Source organism: Balaenoptera physalus (assembly GCF_965194825.1).
Source record: "Balaenoptera physalus genome assembly, chromosome: 10".
Lineage (NCBI taxonomy): Eukaryota > Metazoa > Chordata > Mammalia > Artiodactyla > Balaenopteridae > Balaenoptera > Balaenoptera physalus.
In genome coordinates, this window is record NC_138889.1 from 66,699,537 (window position 1) to 66,721,120 (window position 21,584).

General features: G+C 43.8%; 1 protein-coding gene and 1 long non-coding RNA gene across 6 annotated transcripts in view; one reads left to right on the plus strand and one right to left on the minus strand.

The window, feature by feature from the left end:
* Positions 1-21,584, plus strand: part of LOC309668375 — a 485,025-nt gene that overhangs the window by 110,169 nt on the left and 353,272 nt on the right. The window lies entirely within an intron of this gene.
* The window catches only part of DENND2B (DENN domain containing 2B), a 151,340-nt gene that overhangs the window by 106,258 nt on the left and 23,498 nt on the right, over positions 1-21,584 (minus strand). For 3 of the 5 annotated variants that reach the window (XM_082478067.1, XM_082478066.1, XM_082478068.1), the window contains one exon: positions 882-970. The gene's annotated coding sequence lies outside the window, so the exon portion shown is untranslated. Of the gene's footprint in view, positions 1-147; positions 408-881; positions 971-21,584 lie in introns of those variants that run through there. The other 2 variants (XM_082478069.1, XM_082478065.1) reach the window with 2 other exon arrangements.

Sequence of the window (21,584 nt, forward strand, 5' to 3'; positions counted from 1 at the left end):
TAATAGAATCCAACTGTTGGAGCATGACATCATTCCTGAGCCCCAAACCCCGAGCACAGAGTACAGACACTTGCCTGCCTCCCAGAAAACAGCCCAAGACTGGCCAGGAAAGGAGGAAAAACAATCCAAGCCCGGAGCTGACCTTACCTGAAAGTCCCGGTGCTTTCCTGCCCACTCCATTCTCAGCGGTTTGGCTCACACCACAGTCTGCTAGGGAGCCCAGGGCCCCCAAATCCACTCGCTCCGGCTCGGATACCTGCTGCGAGCTTCCCACGGCTCCTTCCTCTGACCTTTCGTGGCGCTCCTTCCAGCCAAATGAGCGGAGCACGGCTGGCCGGCCAGGCCAGTCGTCATGGAGACCCTGTTCTCGCCAGCGCTCGCTCCCGATCTCTCCCTCCCTCCCTCCCTTTCTCTCTCTCCCTCCCTTTCTCTCCCCCAACCCCTCCCTCGCTGTCTCCCTCTCTCTCCCTCAGTTCTGGGAGGCTTTCACGAAACAGCACTGTCTTTTGATCAGCTTGGTCTCTGCACGCATTCCACTCCTCCTACCTCCCCTCCAGTCAGACAAGGGCTCTGGGCTGCTCCTGGGAACTCGCTTCAGCAGCTCACAGGGGAGAAGGGAGAAGACAGTGAGTGGACTTGTTCTGCTCCCCACCAGTGTCTCATTTTTTTACAACTTGGAAGAGTCCTGGCCAGGGGGGGAGGGAGCTAGCTGGAACACTTGGAGGGGAAGCAAGCCCTTCCTCTGGGTCCTGGAGTGAGGGTAGGAGGACCCAGATGCACTGCCTTGACTTGTTTGTGCGCTTGGGATTTTCCCCAGCAGCAGCTGAGGCGGAAATGCATTCACCTCCCTGGAGCTCGCCTGGACTGGCCTCTCTGCTTACCTTGCTGCCTGCCCAGGTCGTGGCGATGGCTTTAACCAGTGCAGGGACTCATGGTACTAGTGCTGGTGCCAAAGCAGTCTCTCATCTTCCTGCAGTGGAGAGGAAAGACACTAGGTCAGGTCCAGTAAGTGTCCTGGGCAAGTCAGAGTCACAGCCCAAGCAACAAATGTGATACAAATACAGCCTAAAGCCCAGGCTTTCTGTGAGCTATCGTCATGGCCAGAAATAATATCAGTGCTGTTAAAGAGCTAGCACAGTGCCTGGGACACAGCAGGCCCTCTAAGTGTAATCCCCCGGTGCAGATTTCTGCTCTGTAATATATTTTTAAAAATATTTATTTATTTGGCTGTGCCGGCTATTAGCTGTGGCATGTGGGATCTAGTTCCCTGACCAGGGATCAAACCCGGGCCCCCTAAATTGGAAGCACGGAGTCATCCACTGGACCACCAGGGAAGTCCCCTGCTTTGTAATATTCTTTTACATGCACTATTTTGTTCGATCCCCAAAACCTTTTGAAGTATACTGGATAGATATCATTATCACCATTTTATAGATGGGAAAACTAAGGCTCAGAGGGATCAAATATTTAGTCCACAGTTAGAAAGCCAGTTTGGCAGTCGAAGAACTAACAGTAGAGACCAGTCCGCTGCCCCTAGTCTGGTACTTTCCTCTAAAGTACACTGCCATCTGATCTTACAAACTAACAGCTTTTTTGACAGCCAGTTATGAGATACAAGGCTGGGTTCCCTGGGGAAGATAGAGACTCCTTCTGAGTCGTGATCAGATAGGCCCTACTATCATCTTTTAGCCTGAAGGCTCTACAATAGCCTCTATGAGATGTGAAACATACTGGTGCACAGATTAGAGAAAAAAAGTCCTGCCCTATAGCTATAAATTCCCTTACACTTCTCCAAAGTACGCTTACAAATCTTGGCTCATCTGTTCAACCCAAGAGACCCAGAGTTAGGATTGGTATTATCATACTAATTTAACAGATTTTTTTAAAAATCTAAAAGAGAGGTCAAATAACTTGGCCCAGGTCACAGAACCAGAAGATAACAGATCTAGAAATAGTACCCAAGCCTTTCAACTCTCTTCCGTATATTAAGCAGAGTAGTTCCAAGAGCACCAGACAGAGCAGGGGTCAGAATATCAGGCAGTGCCAGGCTCCACAACAGCCATGTGCCCTTGGGCAAATCACCTAGCCTCCCAGTTTCCACCTATAAAACCTACCCCCTGGGCAAGTGACAGGGCTGGGACGAGCATGAGAAGATGTATGTGAAAGCATTCTCCTTCAATCGGGCACTGAGCTAAGAGCTTCATCTCAGCTGTTCTTCACCACCGACAAACAAAAACCTGGGGCAGTCAGTATGCCCCCAAGAGGACACTGAGGCTCAAGGAAGACATTTTTCAGTGTTGCTTCCTAAAACAGTGCTAGAGAGATCCTGATGGAATCTTTAATACTGAGATCCCTTGCAGAATTTCTGTGTTTTTGACTAATCTCCAATATATCACAAATTTCTTAAAACAAGATTTTAATTCAGTCGAGTTTAAAAGGTAAATATATGTCAGGAGGTAAGGTAGGAGGCGTGTCACAAAATACAACAGGAAATAACAGAATGGCACAAACCCTAAGTGGGGGACACTGTTGCTTCAGTGAAGCAATCAGAGCTTCAAAGAGGGCATACTCAACCACCTACTGGAAATACCCAACCCAATACCCTGACCCAAGTACCAACTCAGGAATTCCTCGTAGGCCCTAGTGTCCCCTACCCCCATCTGCAAAGGAAGACAAGATGAAACGGCAAGGGCAACACCATCAAATCACTAAACTTCTCCCCCATCCCATTCCCAACAGGCAGCCCTCTGCTCTTCTCCTGATGCCCAAAATGCACATTCCACTTGCCCAGTCTCCATGATGAGAAAGCAGAGGTGATGCCCATTCATTTCTACAATAAGACAATAGTCACAGTTATAATATTAATACCAACTAATGTTTACTGAGCACCTACCATACGTCAGGAATTCTTCTAAGCAGCATGAAGGGACAAGGTTGAGTACTAAAGCTGATACAAGTCAGTCTCTAAAGTAATGCAAACTTCAAAAAGCCCTCCAGACCAGACACAGAATGCAGGCCATGCTCCCCCTAGTGGCACACGGGGTTACAGCGGTTCCTTAGGGCCCTCCCCTGGGGGGACCAGGTAGGGACATAGTAAGGGCCGCGTTAGTGGGAGAACTGAAATCTCTGCTTGGGTGCTGCTATTGTGTATAAGCTCCTTGAACTGGGCAGAGCAAAAGGACAGCTGAATCCTTCTGCTGCCTCTGCAAGGCTGGATTCAGATCAATCCTACCTGACCTTTCTGGAAGGATAGGGCTTTTACAGCTGTATGTGGTCTAGCATCTGCTGAGAGTCCACATGCAGACTTGAGCCAGAAACCCAGGAGATATGCTTGTACATCCCTACCTCACACTCCCCGCAGCCAATCCACTTACCGACTCCAAATAATTCTACTTCCAAGATTTATCTTTTATCTGTCCGTTTTTCTGCACCTCCATTGCCACCCCCGTCTTTCCCCTTAACCACTGCGCAAACCTCCTAATCGCCCCAGCTTTCACTCTTGCCCTCACACCTCCATTCTCCACAGAGCTGTCTGAATCACCCTTTTACACCAAATCATGTCATTTCCTGCTTAGCACACTTCAATGGCTTCCCACTGCATTTAGGATAAAATCTAAATTCTTACCAGGACCTATAAGGCCCAGCATGATCCTTCTCCAGCCTCCTCTCCTCTCAGCACATTTCCTGCCTTCCCGCTCTGGGTGCCAGCTACACAGGCCTCCTTTTAGTTCCCCAAAGTGTCAGATTTTCTCCAGGCTGTTGCGACACTCCTCCACACCCTAGCCTTCACCTGGCTGAATGTTACTCATCTGGCCTCAACTTGCCTCTCACCTCCTCAGAGGAGTCTCCCACGATCCTCCAGTCTAAGGGAGGACTCATCCTCCACGGCACTTACCATAACCTGCAATTGCTCATTTGTGTGATTCCTTGTTTCCCCCCTGAGCTCCTTAGGAGCAGGAAGCTTGAAAGTTTTGCTAACCGCCATATTCTCTGCATTTAGTATAGGGTCCAGCTCACGGCTGGCACACAATAAAAATCTGCTGAATGAATGCATAAAACCCCCTTTCTTCCTGTCCAACAGGAAGAAGAAACTTAGAACAGCCATTGCACGTCACTCATTGTATCTTTTCATAGACTTACAAACTATAATTACATGTCTTTTCCTCATGTGCCTTGCCTGTGGGCTCGACCAAAAATTCCTGTAAAGTCTCCCTGTGGTTTGTTTCCCAGAACTTTCCTCGTAAGGTCACTCTTCCGGGGACGCGCTCCAGGGTTTTACAGCCTTTCCCAGTCCCAGAGTGCCCACTCACAGGCACTCCACCACCAGCGTCACTGCCAAACCAAGCGGGATGCAGGAATGGCTCAACGCCCACAGATGAGAAGGTCTCCCAGGTCAGCTCCATTCAAGTACAAAAATGCTTTCTCTCACCTCCACTGTGCAGGTCACTGTGCTTACAGAAAATACACTTTTACTTTAAAAAGTCATCTTATGTTTTATAATTTGGAGATGGGTGTAAATAGTTTGAAAAAATGTTTTTCCATTACTAAAAAGAAACTGAAAACTACTGTCTGGGGGGAAAATAATGAAGGCCTAAATAATAGCAATAGCAGTGTGCCTAAGCCCAAACCCCTCTCGTGACAGACATCGCCACCAAAATCTGAAATCCCTTCTGGCTTCCTCTCCTGCCACACTCCCCCACGACCACCACTCCATTACAGGCACAACCATCACACACCAGCTGGTGCTCTGAAAACTGCATTTCTCCTCTCCCTCCCCAGCTGCTCACACTGTTATCTTTTTCTGAGTGCCTCTCCTCCCCTAACTAGCAAAACCAAATCGCCTTCAAGGCCCAACTCAGTTATCACCTCCTCTGTGAAATATTTCTTGATCTCCTGGCAGGATCTGTTTGTCTACTCTGCAAGCCCAAGCAGTTTAGGATGCCTTTATCATGGTATTTATATCATTTTATCACTGCTACTTGCACTCCCTCTCCCCCACAGTTGTGAGCCCCTTGAAGTCTATCTACTTTCATATTTCATTCAGAGTGGGCGACCAATTAATGTGTTCGATAAATGAATCATTTAAAAAGACGCTTTAAAAAAAAAACCCACAGAAACAGCTGTCCCCTCCATTAGATGAGGGAATTTGAGTGGATAGACTTAGTCTATCCACTCAAATTCAAGAGAAGAAAAAAAATTTTATATATATATATATTTTTTTAATATATATGTGTGTATATGATCATTAGATTCTAGATTTGGTCACTAGAAGAGATTATAGTCTTTTCTTGCCCCTTTAAAAACTGAAATGCCAAATCTGAAAACACAGGAGCAGAATAAATCTTTTAAAGTCACTCCTTACTTTGGGATCACTGGAATTCAAGAAAAGAAAGCTGTTATCTCAATATTACTGGCTGGATCCTAGAATGCCTAAGAGATGCAGTATAACTTCAGATGCCTCTAGGGAGCCTAGCTCCCAGTGCCCACCTGATTGGGGTCCAGCAGCATGTCCGCTGAAGACACCCAGTGCTACCCATGCATCCTGCGCATTTTCCTACACAGGGCTCTGGTTGCCATGTGAGTAGGCAGGTTTACACAAGAGCTCTTTAGAACTTAACGATTTTCCTTTTCTACCGCTGAGTGGCAATGTGGTTAAGAAGGGAAAAACTAAAAATTCAGGAGTAGAGAAAAGAGTCATCAGACTGGAGTCCAGGTCCTGGTTACAGGGCAGTGAGATCTTGAGCAAGTCCCTGTCCCCCATAGAGCCTCCGCTTTTTCCTGCATGTAATGAGAGGACTATTGGGCTGTTGGAACTAGCTGTTCTCCAATGGTCCCTTCTAGCTTCAATGTTCTACTGCATTGTTCTTTGGCAGTCACCCAGACCCATGGTTCTATCCTAGTCACCTAGTCCCCTTGCTTTCTGAATGAGTCCAAAGCAGCAGAAAGACTTCTTGTTTCAGGTGCTACAGAGCCTCCATCTAATCCTTTCAGCAGAACCCCATGGGGCTCTGGAGTCATCTGCTTGGGATCAGATAGAAGAAGATCATCACCAACATAAGGCAACCTTTCCTAGAGGAAAAGATGGAGATTCAGACTCCCTGCCTAAGAACAGCTGGCCTAAGAGAAGAAAGGCACCAAACACAGGATGGGGAAATTAGGAAATGGCCTGGGAAGTGCCTGGAAGAAGACTGCAGCTCTGCCTGGGACTCACTCCTAGCCATCAGTCTGAGACAAAGCAGCCTTTACAAAGCAGAAGCACTGGCAATATCTAACGAAGTTCTCTTGGAAGACAATCTGCTTACTGCCAATCAAGCAGTCTCTTCATGGGCTCTACCAGGGCCTTTGCATCAACAAAACAAACGCATTCCTCCAGATAGCAATTCCAGCCCTCCTCTGCCTGGGAGCCACAGCTGGCAGGACCTCCAGTGTGCTGGCCACTGCTACACATACTTTGCTTCACAGCCTTCCTGGGAAAACAGAGAAAAACCCATTCTTTGCTCAAGTCCTGGCATTTTATGGTAGGAAATTCTTCCAGGTCCTTATTCTTGACCTAATCCCACCTGCCTCTGACCCTTTTCCCACCTACTCCCCTCCGACCCTGAGGCTCTGAACTCAGAGAGCGTGGGCTCAGCCTATAATTATCCTAGATCCCACTGCCCTGTGGTGAAGCAGCTACTGGGCCTCTTCATGCTGGGTTGAGCACACTCCCCTGTGCGCCAGCCTTCTAGCCCCAGTCCACCTCCACTCAGCTCACAACCCTCAATATGAGGCTCAAAGTTCAGATCCCCAGGACACAAGGTACTCAGTGCCTTGATCCAGTCCCTCGGAGTATCTGTCACAGAGTGCATATATGGGCTAATTTCTGGACTCTCTCAAATCCACAGGCCCCTGACCACTGCCCCTTGTTAAGTCCAAGCATTTTAACACTGGGCCACATAAACACAGTCTTGGGGCCAGAAACAACTGGACCAAGGAGGCAGTATCCCAGACCCCCTCTAGAAGCCCCATTTACCCTTCCAGAATGGGCTTCTCATGTTTACTTGGCTCAGAACTCCAAGCTCAACCAAGATCTTACCCGTCATGACTAAAGCGTCAGGATGAGGGAGGGAGGTAGGGTGCAAAGTGAAGGAAAAGGAGATGGAGGAATAAGAGGAATGTGCACTCAAACAGCTTTTCCATGATATAACCAAGAAAATACCTTGAGCCTCAGAAAGGAGTACCCCTTAGAATAAGATCTGGGCAAAGCTGCGGGAAATGTGGGTCCAGCAATATCACCTCCTCCATACTGTCTCCCCTTATTTTCCCAGGTTGGACTGGATTCTCTACCTCCACCCCCTGTACTCCCTGGAACAGTTTACTACTCCTGCATCTGCCGTGTTCATATTTTAGTGATATTTAGTTCATATTTTTGTATTTTAGTGCACCAAGGCTTATCCAGCTCATTTCTCCTACTAGCCTATGTCGTAACTCTGAAGCCTAGTTTAGGGTTCTGTACCGAGTACAATTAATAAATTTTTAACATATGAACTAAAGAAACCAACCAACTAATCGATCTAACAAATAAGGGATCAACAATATCACCACAGAACCTAAACCATTTGGCGCTTAGCACCTCAGGGTGGTCCAAGGTTTTCAAGGTGTGGTACATATATACAAGACGATTACAAGTGGTATAAGAACATTTAAAAATTTTTTAATGCTCTTATATTTATCTTAATGTGTATTTTTTAAAAAAAGATAACCAGCTATTAACTCCATTTTCACTGAAGTCATTGAGTAGACCAATGCTAAAGAAGGTATATATGTTTTTTGTTTGCTTTTAGTTTTGTTTTGCTAAAATTAGTGGGTAAACGTTTAAAGAGAAATGGGATACTTACACAACCTCAAAGTATCTCTCTCAGAATATGTATTAATTACAAAGGCAGAAACAGGGAACTTGTCAGTGGAGAAACCTGGCAGACATTACCTTCACCAAGTGATCAAAGTTAACATTACTAGTAATAAGATACACTGACATCATGTACCCCTGACATGAAGCAATGAGAAGGGCACTGCACTTCTGTGGTGTTCTTCCCAAAAATCCATAACCTTAATCTAATTATGAGAAAACATCAAACAAACCAACTTGAGGGACATTGTATAAAATACCTTCCCAGTACTCCTCAAAAGTCTCAAGGTCATAAAAGGCAAGGACAGACGGAAGAACTGCCATAGACTGGAGGAGACTAAGACACAATACCTAAATGTAATGTGGGATCCTGGATTCCACCCTGGAACAGAAAAAGGACCTTAATGGGAAAGACTAATGAAATACAATTAAGGCTATAGTTCACATTATACCAACGTTAATTTCTTAGTTGATAAGTATACCATAGTTATGTTAGATTAGGGGAACTTGTACTGTCTTTGCAGACTTTCTGCAAGTCTAAAATTATTTAAAAATAAAAAGTCTTGTAAAAGCTAATTTAAAGATAAATAAATAAAAGTATATATGGTACATATCATAAACATGGGTAAGAATGACTCAAGTTTGAGAAGCAAGAGTGGCCACCCTTCAAACCCTACCTCCACAGAAAGCTGCCCCAGAATAAGAAGAACAGCTGTAGAAGAATATTTACTAAAATGGGCAGTGTTTAGTCTATATTACTTGGAGAAAAAGTAATTATCCCATTTTGTTAAATATATATATATGCCACATATATAATGCATAGAAAAAATGTCTGTACTGAAATAAAGATAACCTATCCTGAACCAAGTACAGATGGCATTTATTAAATAGTAAATGGGATATAGCTTTTGGAAAGCATCTTGGCTAGATCAATTAAAATGCTCATATCCTTTGACTCAGTGGCCTCATTTCTGGGAAGTTGTCCTAAGAATAAAATGCCCAAGTATGAGGGAGAAAAATGCATGTTCCCAGCATTATTTATAATAATGAAAATTAGAAACAAACTCCATGTGAGTCATTACTAAATTGGTAAATGTCAAGTGTTTTTTGACCACTACCCATACTAAAAAATAAATTTTATATAGTAATACAGAATGTGCATGTATGAGAGAGCGTGTGTGCACGTGTGTATGTATACAAAACTGAACCAAAAAGTTTCTGCAAACAATACTTACCTTTACTATGTGTGATGCTCTCTGCCATTTTCTATCCTAATCTATTTCATTAAGAAAACAAACAAAGCTTGTAGATCCCCACTAGACTGATTCCCCATCCCACTAATGATGACCTGCAGTCTGAGAAACACTGCACTAGATGGACAATTGTGCAGCCATTAAAAGAAATGACTATGATCCACAAACTGGTAACAGTGATCGGCTCTAGGGAAAGAAAAGAGAAAGAACGTAGGAGGAAGATTTGCTTTTCACTGTACATCTTTTTGTACCTTTTGAATTTGCAATACATACACGTATTATTTATTTAAAAAGTGACTGTGAAGACTTTAACAGTATCAGACAATGCTAATTTTGCATGACAAAGTTATAACTACATTAAAATGTAGAAAACACATACAAGCGAAAAAGGAAATTATACCAAAACAATAACCACATTAGCAATTTTTTCCTTCTTACTAAGTTCTAAATATGCCACATGGTTACTGTTTTACTTCTGCAATTTAATATATATTTATTTTCTAAAATTAATGCAATTATTGGCAAGGGTACATAGGAGATTTCAAAGCTAATGGTAATGTTTTCTATATTAAGCTGGGTGGTAGATACATGAATACTCACATTTAAACTGTACATATAAAAAACATATACTCTATATTTTAATAATATTTTTAAGATGAAAGATTGCAAAAGTGGACCATTTTTTCTGGTCTGCCTCTCCTCACCCTCAAACTCAAGCAGACACTCCAACAAAGTGTGGGATAGGATTTAAAACCATCAGTCAAATGGATACCTTCCATTTTTGTAAACAGGTTGTAACATGTTAGAACCTGGCTTCTAAAGACTTCCATTTAGAACTTTGTAGGTGGGCTAGTTTCAGCGTTCCATTCACACTCAGGACTCTCTAAGTGTGTTTTCTTGATTTCCCTTTTCCCCCCTACTAAGCCATTGTTTATGCCTTCATATTTTAAATCACATATAAGCTCTTCTGAGCAAAGGGACCATTTCTTATCCATCTTTGAATTTCCAACAGGCTATAATGCAGTGTTTTCTTTACACACAGCAAATGCTCAATAAGTATTTATTAAATAGGCAATATCATAGGCAAAACTCCAGAACAGAGTATATGAAACACGAAAAGTAGCAAGGACATAAAGAAGGAAGCACTGATCACTGGAGATTAAATAAAGTCATGTTAAAGTCATTACTTTTATTTAATAAAGTTAACATGGAATTATAGTAGAGAATAAAGGAGATAATATATGTAAAACACTCAGCAATAGATAGTAAGTGGTCTATAAATAATAGTCTGGGGGTTTAAAAAAGAATATGCACACATATTTACATAATATATATTTACATATGATATATATTATGTATCACATAAATAAACACATACATATGCACACACATATATCAAAGAATGCCAGGACACAATTTATCTGGACTTCAGAAAAATCTCTCTTGATCTTATGGATAAAACAGGAAGGCACTGGCAGTAGCACAATCTGGTAACTCAGGACAGTTGGGTCCAAATGGAAGAGCAAAATGGATCAGTATCAACTACGAAGGAGTACTCTGGAACTCCTAGAAGTCTGGACATTCCCATCTGTTCTAATCCCATCCTGGTCACCCTTTTTTATCAATGACTCGGGTAAGGCATGCTTATCAAAAATGCATATAACAAATTAATTGGGAGGGAAAATTAACATATTAGAGATAATTCCCCAAAAAGGGCCTCCACAAACTTAGAACCATAGGTTAAGTATAACAAGATTAAATGTTAAAAGGACAAAAGATATCATTTTACACTTAAGTTTATTTAAAAAAACTGCATGACAACAGGATGAAAATGGTATAAGTAAATTTTTGTGACTTTCTGTTTGAATTAAAAAAAAAAAAATGGTATAAGTGAAAGACACTTGAGGAATGGTTCAATATGAGTCAACTGATGAGTCCATGTGATTTTGAGTTTACTGACCGACATACAGAGTCCAGGTCAAATGAGGTCCATGTCTTACTTTGCTCCATTCTGGTTAGAACAATAGTGTAACCAGGGGACACACACTATATTTGCAGACCCAGGGGTAACTGGGGTCCTAATAATATCCCAGGCAAGTATGCTGAAGAGAAAAAGAAAATCAAGTCTGTGGAGTCCCTTAAATTGAGAAATAAGATAACATCTCTGGTTCATGAAGTTCTTAAGTCCCCCTACAGAACAGGAAGATAAAAAACTACCCCATCACTTACTCCCCATGGAGTCATCTCTGGGAACTAGTGGCTAGACGAGATAAAGAAAGCTCACAGAAAGAAGAGACAGCTGAGCCCTGCCTGATCTGCCCTTTGTGCCTTCCACTACTCACGTCACAGCCTCTCATTTGGGGCTCTGACCATACAAGTTCTAGAGAGGACGCAGAGAAGCTCAGGAATCCAAACAATTCTTACCCATCATCTCCCCAAACCATGGTTCATCATGATCAGAATTACAAAGTGATGTTTTTAACCATCAGAGTGAATTCTTGTGGATCTTTAACCTTCTATACTAAGCTGTCATCTGATAGCTGTTGTGAGCAAGGACTCGGCTTTGACTGTTGTAACTGAAACATTAGACAGTAGGAATGCAGCAGTTCAGCTCCGTCAGGCATTGCTGGGACGTATACATACCAGCATATCTCCCGTAATGAGAAACTACAGTGCTTCTAAGGACTTAAGAAGAATCAGGAGGAGAGAAGAGCAGTGGCCCCTCAAAATTCAGTTCTTATCCTAGGGACATGGATGGTGGCCCTGGTCTACAGATGAGTGTCCTACTAAATAAACTTCAATGTCCTATAGTAGAAGATGCCATTTTTTAAACCCTTCTCTCTCTTTTCCCCCAAGGACAGGAACCTTGACGTTTCTAATTTATGCAATGATTAGCTCCTTCCTTAACAATACATACACTAGGTGTATCCCATTTTTATGTAAAATAGAGCTAGTTTGCCTTTTGTATAAAAAGAGGTGCTTATAAACGTTCATTCACTTAGAGATCAACACAGAGAATGGGTGAGATGATGAGAGGAAAAACAGGAACGTGGAGGGAGAGAAGAGTGCAATTTAAGATCCTGAAGGACAGAAACAGGAGGAAGCTTGTTTGGAAGTCTGAGAATAGCATATCTGGGGGAATTCCTGAGCATTACTCCCTGGGATGTCAAAGAACATATCTGAGTACCACTTAGCCTTTGAAGGACAGAAAAAAATTCAGAAAGTCTATATTCCTTACCTGGGTGAACATGATTGTCTATACCCCATGTAACGGGTTAGCTAACGTTGCTAATGACAGCATTATTAGGAAGAGGGCAGAGTAAAACAAACAAACAAAAAAACACACAAAAGGTCAAGGACTACCGTCCCCAGCACAGCAGTTGCCAGCAGAAGACTTCTTTCTCACAAGCGGTGGGACTCCAGAAGCTATAACTGGGAGACACTGGCTCTCCTCAAACCCAAGCAAGCAAAGGAAGTCAACCACGTTAAGAGTCCTCAAGGTGATGAAAGACTGCAGCCACTCATCATCGATGCAGATAACATCTGCAATCAGTAATGCAGGGACACACCTCTTCCAAGGAAAAGGCCCACAGGAGCTGAGGAGGGGAAGTTTACTCAGGAAAAATCCACTAAGAAAATGAGGCATGACTGTGTCTATGTGCTTCCAAGAGAGTAACCACTGCTTATTAAATTAGTGTTCCTCTTCAGACTCAGGATTTCTCCAAACACAGCCCGCAGAAACATAGCCACTAGCCAATCACGAAGGGTCAGAGACCCAGAGACAGCTGTGAGAGCTGTGAGAGGCAAAGAGGAGACTAAAATGGGCTGCGGAGGTTTGCAAAATGTTTTTAAGGACAGTGAAGGTGACCCCAACTCTATTTTTCTTTCTTCAAACATGATCTCTCTCTGTTCTGTCTCCTGCTGTATGGGGCGGTGAGAATGAACACAAGGAGGGAGATCAAGAGCTCTTTGAATAGAAAGCAAGAACTTGAAGGGTAATTGACTGTGGAGGTGAGGGAGGGTCCAGAATGACTCCCAGATTCCGGCTCGATCACTGAGCACCAGCCATCACAGCAGGGAATAGAGACAAAACAGAATATTCCAAGGTGCTATGCTGTAGTCATGTCTGAGTTTAACCAAGAGAGGAAGTTGCTCCAACACAGGAAGTTATCTAGACAAGACAAGACAAGAGTGGAGAGAACAGAGATGGAGGAAGGGGAATTAGACTAGAAAAATAGTTAAGGAGAAAAAATAAAAAAGGAAAGAGGAAAAGGGAAATGGAGAGAAGTGCATGCATGCGTGTGTGTGTGTGTGTGTGTGTGTGTGTGTGTGTGTGTGTATTTTAAAAGGAGGTGGGGAGAGGATGTGGATAACACAAACAGCCATAACTCTGCAAATACTGAGTTCAAATATTGGCCACAGCCTACTAACAGCAGAGTGTGTCCTCTTCGGTAGTTAGGTTCTGGGGTCAGCATATAACATGAAAATCATGTGGAAACAAATTACTCTTGAAATTCCCTTAGAAAGGCACCACCCTGGAAACCAGCCACAGTCTCTGAGGAAACCCAATTCAATACTTTTCATATACGTTATTTTCATGCACTCTTAAGAATCTCAGAACTAGAAGGACCCAAGGAGTCCGTCTTATCTACTGGTTCTCAAAAAGAGTTCCTAGTAGTAGAACCACTGATCTAGTCTGAAGCTTCTTGAATAAGCTTCATTTTGCTCAGAGAGACTGGTAATCACCTAATGTCACCTAACTAGACAGGACTTTTCTCTGACCCCAGACTCCTTCCTCCATGCTTCTCTTGTCTTAAATTTCCCCTAGGAGATAGAAGGCCAAGATTGGAGGTCCCATTATACCACTAAATAGTTGTGTGAGTTGCGAATAGTACCCTCTCTTTTCTTGGCTCTAATCTCCCCATCTGGAAAATGAAGCCAGATTAGATGAACTCTAAGAGCCCAGACAACTCTGAGATACTTACTGAATGAAAAAGTGCTTTGAAAAGCACTTCCTAAACATAAGATAAGATATCGTAATGGTCAACTCTCACAGGGCAGAAATGTTGGCATCCTCTGTTTTTCCCCTCAGTTTTACCCTTAATATCCCATGTCCAGGTCCTACTTATTCTACTTTTGAATATTCTCTGGGATTCACCCCCTTCCTCTCTATTCCGGTTGCGGACGACCCATACTCTTTGGTGGGTCTCCTTACTGCCAATCTCTGTCCTCTCCAAAATTAGCCTACTCTCTTCCACAAGAGTGCTTCCCACAAAATTCCACTTTCGCTGCTTCTCTTCCCATCCCCTGAGCACCAAGGCAGATGGTCGTCGCAGGGACCCTGGAAAGCCACACCCTCTCTATGTCCCTGCTGTTCTCCACAACCAGAACACCTCTCCTTTGCTTATATAAAGTCGATCCAACCTTCAAAGATCAGAAAAGATCCTGCCTCCGCCAAGAAAGTTTTCCTGTAGTTTTAAGAACCTTCTTATTTCTGAACTATAAACACATTCACAGTTAGTAACCAAACACAGTTAAGATCTCTATGTTCTCTATTTGTTTAACAAATTTTGTCTCTCCCAATAGATGATAAATTCCCTCGGTGAGAAAAAAAGCTTTATATAATATTTGAATCACAATGTTGGTTAAGCTGAAAAATTCAGCTAGTATTATTGACTGTTTGATGGCTGAAAAGCAAGATCTTTTGCCCTTGACCTTTCGCAGGAAATGTTGGGGGTGCGGGGAGTGGGGAAGGGAAGGGGTGGAATCAATACTCCCCCAACTCCTGAAGTACCTTCCCACCTTTTCCTCCCAACTTTCACCTATTCTGTTTGAACCCTCTATCATGGGTTCAAATCAACTTCTTCCCTAAGGATGAGTCTCAGCACATCAGAGCAGGATGCTCTGTAATACTTAGTTATATTTAGACAGTTATATTTAGCTCCATTCTTAACCCTGATCAGTCTTGATCAGTCAGCATGATAGCAGCAGCTGCTTACAATCCCTGACAGTGATGGGAAGGTAAAGGCAAGAGAGAAATGCAGAAGGAGGAAGAGCCAAAACTAGCAGGGATTTTGTAATATACATTTCAGATTTGGGCCCTTGAGGGAGGTCTGCTTCAAATTAAGCCGCACCTGTTCTCAAGCGCCAAAGAGGCAGGACATCCATGGGAAGGCTCTGTAACCTGTCAGCACATAGACACCTCTATAGGCCATGCCACTGAGGACTGCAAAAATGCTTCTCATCCTCAGGGAGCCAACAAACTGGAGGTGGGCACTCTGACTGGCCATCCCTGCCAAGGGATGCTAACGTGTGCTGTCACCACCCAGAGTGTCAACGTAACCAGACTGGAAAGACACCCAGAAGACAGACGCTCTTACCTGCCTCTAAGCTCCTTCCTCACAAAAGGCATCTGCTGCACCCATCTCCAGAGCCAAAAGATCACAGGAAACCGAGCACTAATCTTCCTCCTCACCCCCTTCCTTCCAGAGTGGCAAGGAGACAGGGAAGCAAGTCAGAGAAAGTTTTAAGGAGAATCAATACCACACCGCATCCCATGAAAAGCTAGCTCCTGGTCCCAGGACTGCAAGAAAGGGCAACTCCACATTCAAACTCCTGGTTATCTCCAGGGGCTGGTCTCCATGGAACTGCCCTAGCATTCTGCATCACAGAGGCACGAAGCAACCGCACCCCACAGAGCCCCAGAGGCAGAGAGTTAGGCAGAAAGGAATGCAGACAGCTTCCCAGAAGTGCCCAGCAGAGAAGGAAACCAAGAGCTTACCACAGCTTCCTGGGCCCAGAAGGGGAGGAACTAGGCTCTCAGAAGAAAGACTTCAGCAGCTCAGAGACCTTGAAGGTCCTCATATCTGAAAGCCCAAAAGACGAGAAAAGTACCGTGGTGGGAAGACGTCTGGACAGAACAAGCCTGGGCTGGCCCCAGATGGCTTCCAGTAAGCAGTGGCTACGCTGAACGTGAGCAAGAGTCTTAGAGAAACCCGAAGCTATTGATGGCCCCAAAGGAACCCAAGGCAGGCCTGGCATGGGGATGTCTGAACCACCTAGTATAAGCTTCTGCTGGTGGCTTTACCACCTGCCTTCCATGCAGGGGCTTCATTCTTTTCCCCATCTTGGGGGAGGAGGGTGGAACGAGAGCAGGTACCCAACATCTGACAGGAAAACAAAGCTAGTCAGCAGATGGGCTTCACAGGCTCCAGTGCCTCCCAGCTCTGTTCTCTTTGTCATGCTCCAGAGGACACAAAGCTTCTTCCATTCCTACTGTGAGTTGTAGGCTTCCCAAGGAGCCCCACCACAGTTCCCAGAAACCCATACAGAGGCAAGGCTGAGCAAAGAGGAAGATCTTCCCTGCAGACGCGCTTTCTCCAATTTGTCACATAGTATGGCTTTGTGAGGCTCTGTTCTAGGATAAGCATAGGGGAAGGAGCAGAACATAGAAAGGAGGTGATTCGGAACACCTTCCTGTTGTATATTAATCTGCCACATTAAACATATCAAACGAAAATAATCAAATAATTTTAACTGAAAAATGAGTTAAATCATAAACTGCTTTCCCTTCCAAGAAAAGGGCAATTCCTAATACAGATTCCCAAAAACCCAGACAACGTTTCTCCTTCTCCTCTCATATCTAACCCCAGTTTGGAAACCCTCATCAGTTGTCAGCATTAACACAAAAGACACACAGACACATACAGACATACACGTCTGTTCATTCCTCAAAGCTTTGTTCCCACAGCCAAGGTTACAAGACCCTTTCCAACTTCAGGTCCCTGTGGGGACAGCAGGAGGCAAGAATTAGACGAAGGCTTTTCCCAAGCAAAGGCCTTGTCTGCCAATAGGATTGGGGGTGGCTTTAGACACCCCCAAGTGCAGGAAGGAGGCTGAGCACCTGGAATCCCCCCTTCCTCCACAGCACCAGTAAACCAGCTGACGTCACCTCTCTGGTAGCCACATGTCTGCCTCCCAGCCTCTGGGATTTTGCCCATCCTCACCTCAAAATTGCAAAATAAGTGTCTGGAGCTAGTTAGTTCAGTTACTTACAGCCTGGTACCAGTGAGACAAAGGTGAAAGGTTTGCTCCTTATACAAATCATTAGTTTCACGCTGCCCTGCGGCCATAGGTTTTACTCCCGTACCTTGATCAAAATGCATGCTGCTTTTTGCAGAGACAAGACCAAAGATGAGCTCAAACCATCTCTGGGCACCACAGAAAGAAAGACAAAGGAAGAGGTAATCAGCTAAGGACCTACTTCTTTAGAACTACATGACATATACTATCCCCAGACAAAAACATATGGATAAACTTTCCCACTCTAACAGGAAATTCTCAGTCACTTGGAACCTAGTAGAGCTTGGAATTTTATTCAAAAAATTGTTCCATTTTCCTGAATTGTTCATTCCACAAAGAGATGCTACAGTTTACACACAGAGCACAGGGACAGCATCAGTTTTCATAAATTGGCAGCAGATTTATCCCACTGGAAATAGACACAGCTTCAAACTAGAAGCTTTCCATTTAAGACCTGACACAGCAACACAACAAGAATGTATTATTTCCTACTCAAGAATAGGAGCAGATAAGTCAATTAACTCCACTAAACAACATGTTTCAAGAATGTGGTCCTGTCATAATTGGATCATGATATTCAAAGTAGGGGGACGTCTTCAGGCTTTAAGCTAAAGTATTTCCTGAAGTTACACATAGCAAAAAAAAAAAAAAAAGAGAGAGGGAGAGGGAGAGAGAAGAGCTTAGTCAGGCATGGCATACTCCAGTACCTCCAGCTGCCACGCAGAGACTCAGACCAAAGGAAGGACCCAGCTTTCCTGATGGAGCACCAGGCCTCCTTTGGAAGCACTTTTCTTCCTCTCCATATGACAGGAATGGAGTCGGCCCCTTCCACAGCAATATCACCCTTAGGGGCCAGAGGATGAAGACTGTTTTTGCACTGAACACTCCTTTGTCAGTCAGTCACCTTTACAAGTTGAAGAAATTTTCCCAAAGAAACAATATTAGATATGGTAGCTGCATGCCCAAATAGGCTCATTACTGAACATGGTTAAAATACTGTTTATATAAAGATACAAGAAAAATTACCTGTGTAAATAAATACTTGCAATAAAACAAAACATAAGAGAAATAAAATTAAATAATTTTTACATATCCCAAAATTGTGGTACTGGAAGAAGGACAGATTAATTGAAAGATAGGTATTTTTAAGGATTCCAAAAGGTATTCACAAGGACAAGACTGATAGCACTGTTTCTTCACATCATCTCATTTCACTCCCAAATGTGTGACTTTCCTTTCTGAAGTATTCTTTGTGTCATGCTTATCAGCTATGACTGGGGCTAGCTTTCACTACACAATCAAAGAGGGAAGGGGACAAGGAGAGTATTTCTTGAGGTAACTACGCAAAATAGGTAGAAGAGAAAGAGAGTGGAGGAAGAAGGTTAAAGAGGATGTGAGTAGGATTTGAAAAACACCTACCTGAAGGGGAACTATGAGCTATGACTCGTGAGAAACACGGAAGGCAGAGGGTTTGTGAGTATCCAGGGCTGGAGTGGCAGGGAGGATACATCGGGCATTACGTGACAGCTATCAGTTGGGCCATCTTCCTAGGACAAGTTGGTTTAAGAACAAGTGAGACGGGGGAAAGTACCAAATAGCCAGACATGGGCTCACAACTCTTATCAAGCCCCAAATCAAACCATTATTTCGCCCAGATGATGCTGGCATTCACAACAAACACATCTATAGAGCCTATAGGAAATGTTTATGCCTGTTCTCTTGGAGCTGGATGAGTTGGAGTACCTAGCTATCTAAAGGAAAGGAACTATCCCAGAGCTCCACGTCATCTAGTTCTAACAGTCCCAGTAAAGTAGAAGGCATCCTCACTGGTGATGTAGGGTCAGGATGAAGTCAGAGCATATAGAGTACATTAAAAAAAAAAAGAGAGAGAGAGAGAGAGAGAGAAAGGAGCACTGTGGTGTATGTCACAGGGACTTAAGATAAATTAAAGGATTGCAGAATAGCAAAGAAGTCCCAGTTGAACGCATACAGAGTCAATTATGTAACTCTTCTCCCCAGAACTAGTCTACTCAGTTCCATGAATTTCTCTAGCAAGGTGCAGCAGCCTGAGAGCCTCCCGAGGTTGGGTGTAGCAACAGTGAGTGCAGGTCCTTATCACTAACCCTGCAACGACAAGTATCCCTCTGAACTCATTTACCAAAGTTTCTGCTGATTATGCCTGACAAAGGATCACAGGGCAGCAAAAGACTTTGGAGATTGTCTTCCAAATCTGCATTGGAGGAAACCAACACAAATCTTTAACTGGCAAGAAAAAGTATAAACTAGGCAAGACCTGATTAAATCCCAGAATCATTTCAGAAGGGGACAGGGAGAGATCAGGAAGAAATGTAGCTCTGCCTATCTGAGTATGTGTGTGAGGGCTATGGTTTACATAGGCAGACGTTAAACTACTTTGTTCTTCTTCGAAGACTTGCCTCTCACGAACACCAAGGAGGCATCTCTCAGTTCTTTTGTCTACTTTTATTTCCTAGTTCCTATTGATAGGATCCCCCAAATATCCCCCCCTTCCTTGCTGGAACCAAACCATACCACCTTCAGGGCACAAGAACTGGAACGCAGCCATGCACAGAAGGAGTGATCAACAAATGCAGAAGTTGGACATGTTAGCAAACATTTAAGGTTTCTGGAAACTACAACTTCCAAGGACCATTCTCCACATGATGAGGAAATCAAAGCCAGGTGAAGATCTGGGCTGAGTTTCAAATATTTCTGGGTTTATGAAGGAGGTGGAAGGTGGGAGGCAGAATTCTGGAACTGAACCCGCAAAAGGCCAAGCCTCCCACACCTCAAGGGTGACAGCAAACAGGTGTGGACCTAGAGCAGCCCCAGTGGTGGACAAGGCAGTTATCTCTTGAAGTCATCCTTGCCAGAGAATTTCCACCACTTTGTTATCACAGTTTATACTTTTTCAAAGTGACTAGACATACTCATTTTATCTATATTTGGATGTGAGTTTCCTTCTGGCTCCACTAATGACAGTCATGGTCACGGTTCTCTGCCTCTAGTCCATCTACTCTCCTTGATCCCCCAGGCTTACTCTCTGGGTTCCTATCTCCATAGATTCCTGTCTTCTTTATCATAAGGTCCCTTTTGACAAAAGGAAATTGAGACATAGAAATGTGACTTGCGCAAGATCACACCGCAAATTAGTAGCACAGCAGGGATTAGAATCCAATTCTCTGAACTCTAGTCCAGCACTCTTTCCAACTGACCACAATACCTCCGTTATAGGAGAAACATCTGCCCTGGAGCACCAAGACCAAGAATCAAAACAGTTTATCTGCATGTCTTCTTAAGCAAAACAACACAGCCAGAATGTTTGGCAGAGACTAACTAAATATTTCCTCTGTGATCTACGCCGGAGGGGAAGACTGTGGGAGTGAGGTAGGCACAGAACACAGGGAAACTGAAGAGAAAACCACTGCAAAGGCCAGCAGATGGGTGACAAAAGAGGGAAAATGCAATCTTAAACTGAGGACAAGCTAGGGGCAAAGGAATCAGATTTTTTCTTTAATGTTGAGATTTAAAAATAGGATTCTAGATCTAAATGTGAATGTAAATAGACTGTCATCTAAGAACCGACCAAACAGAAGCCAGAAGAAAACGTATCACAATATCAAGTCATAAAGACAGGAATCTATGAGAGTGAGATGGGGGCGCCTAGGAACTCAAGGCTAGAGGCCGAGAAGCACTACCGCGGAGCATCACTAGTAGAACTGGAAGGGAGCTCAAGGGACCAAGACAAGGTTCTTCCAAAAGGAGGAAAAGCACCGAGATCATTCAGCTGAAAGAAGGCTGGGGGAGCAGAAGAAGTCACTATACAAAACTAGGTCCACTGGCTTTAAAAAAAAAAAAAAAAGAAAGAAATCTACCTGATGATGCAAGAGAGAAACTCTCCAAAGAGTGTGAAAGCTGTGGAATGGGAAAGTTCTTACCCCCAAGGAAAGGCCACTTGAGCTTTCCAGGAACCTTTAAGAAAGAAAAGGCTTCAAAGGGCATAGGACTCCTCAATTGTGTTAAATGAACAAAAAGAAAAGGGAGGCTTCCACAACAGAACAAAGAGGTCTGAGGCAGGCCTTCTACTACTGCCCCTGGGGGCAAAAGGGTTTTCTCTAGCACTGCTGTGACCAGTTATCTCAGAGAGCACACAGTGAGGTCAGCCTCAGAGAGGCTGTTGGCTGTGCCTGCATTCTCGGTAGGTAGGCTGACCTTGGGAGCAAGGACAAGGTAACCTCACCAGCAAACGTGGCCACTGGTGGTCACCCTCCGGCTGGAGGAAAGGGAAAGAAAGAACCTGGAGCTCTTACCCTCAACAGGTTTACGTTCTATTTGAGCAGCCA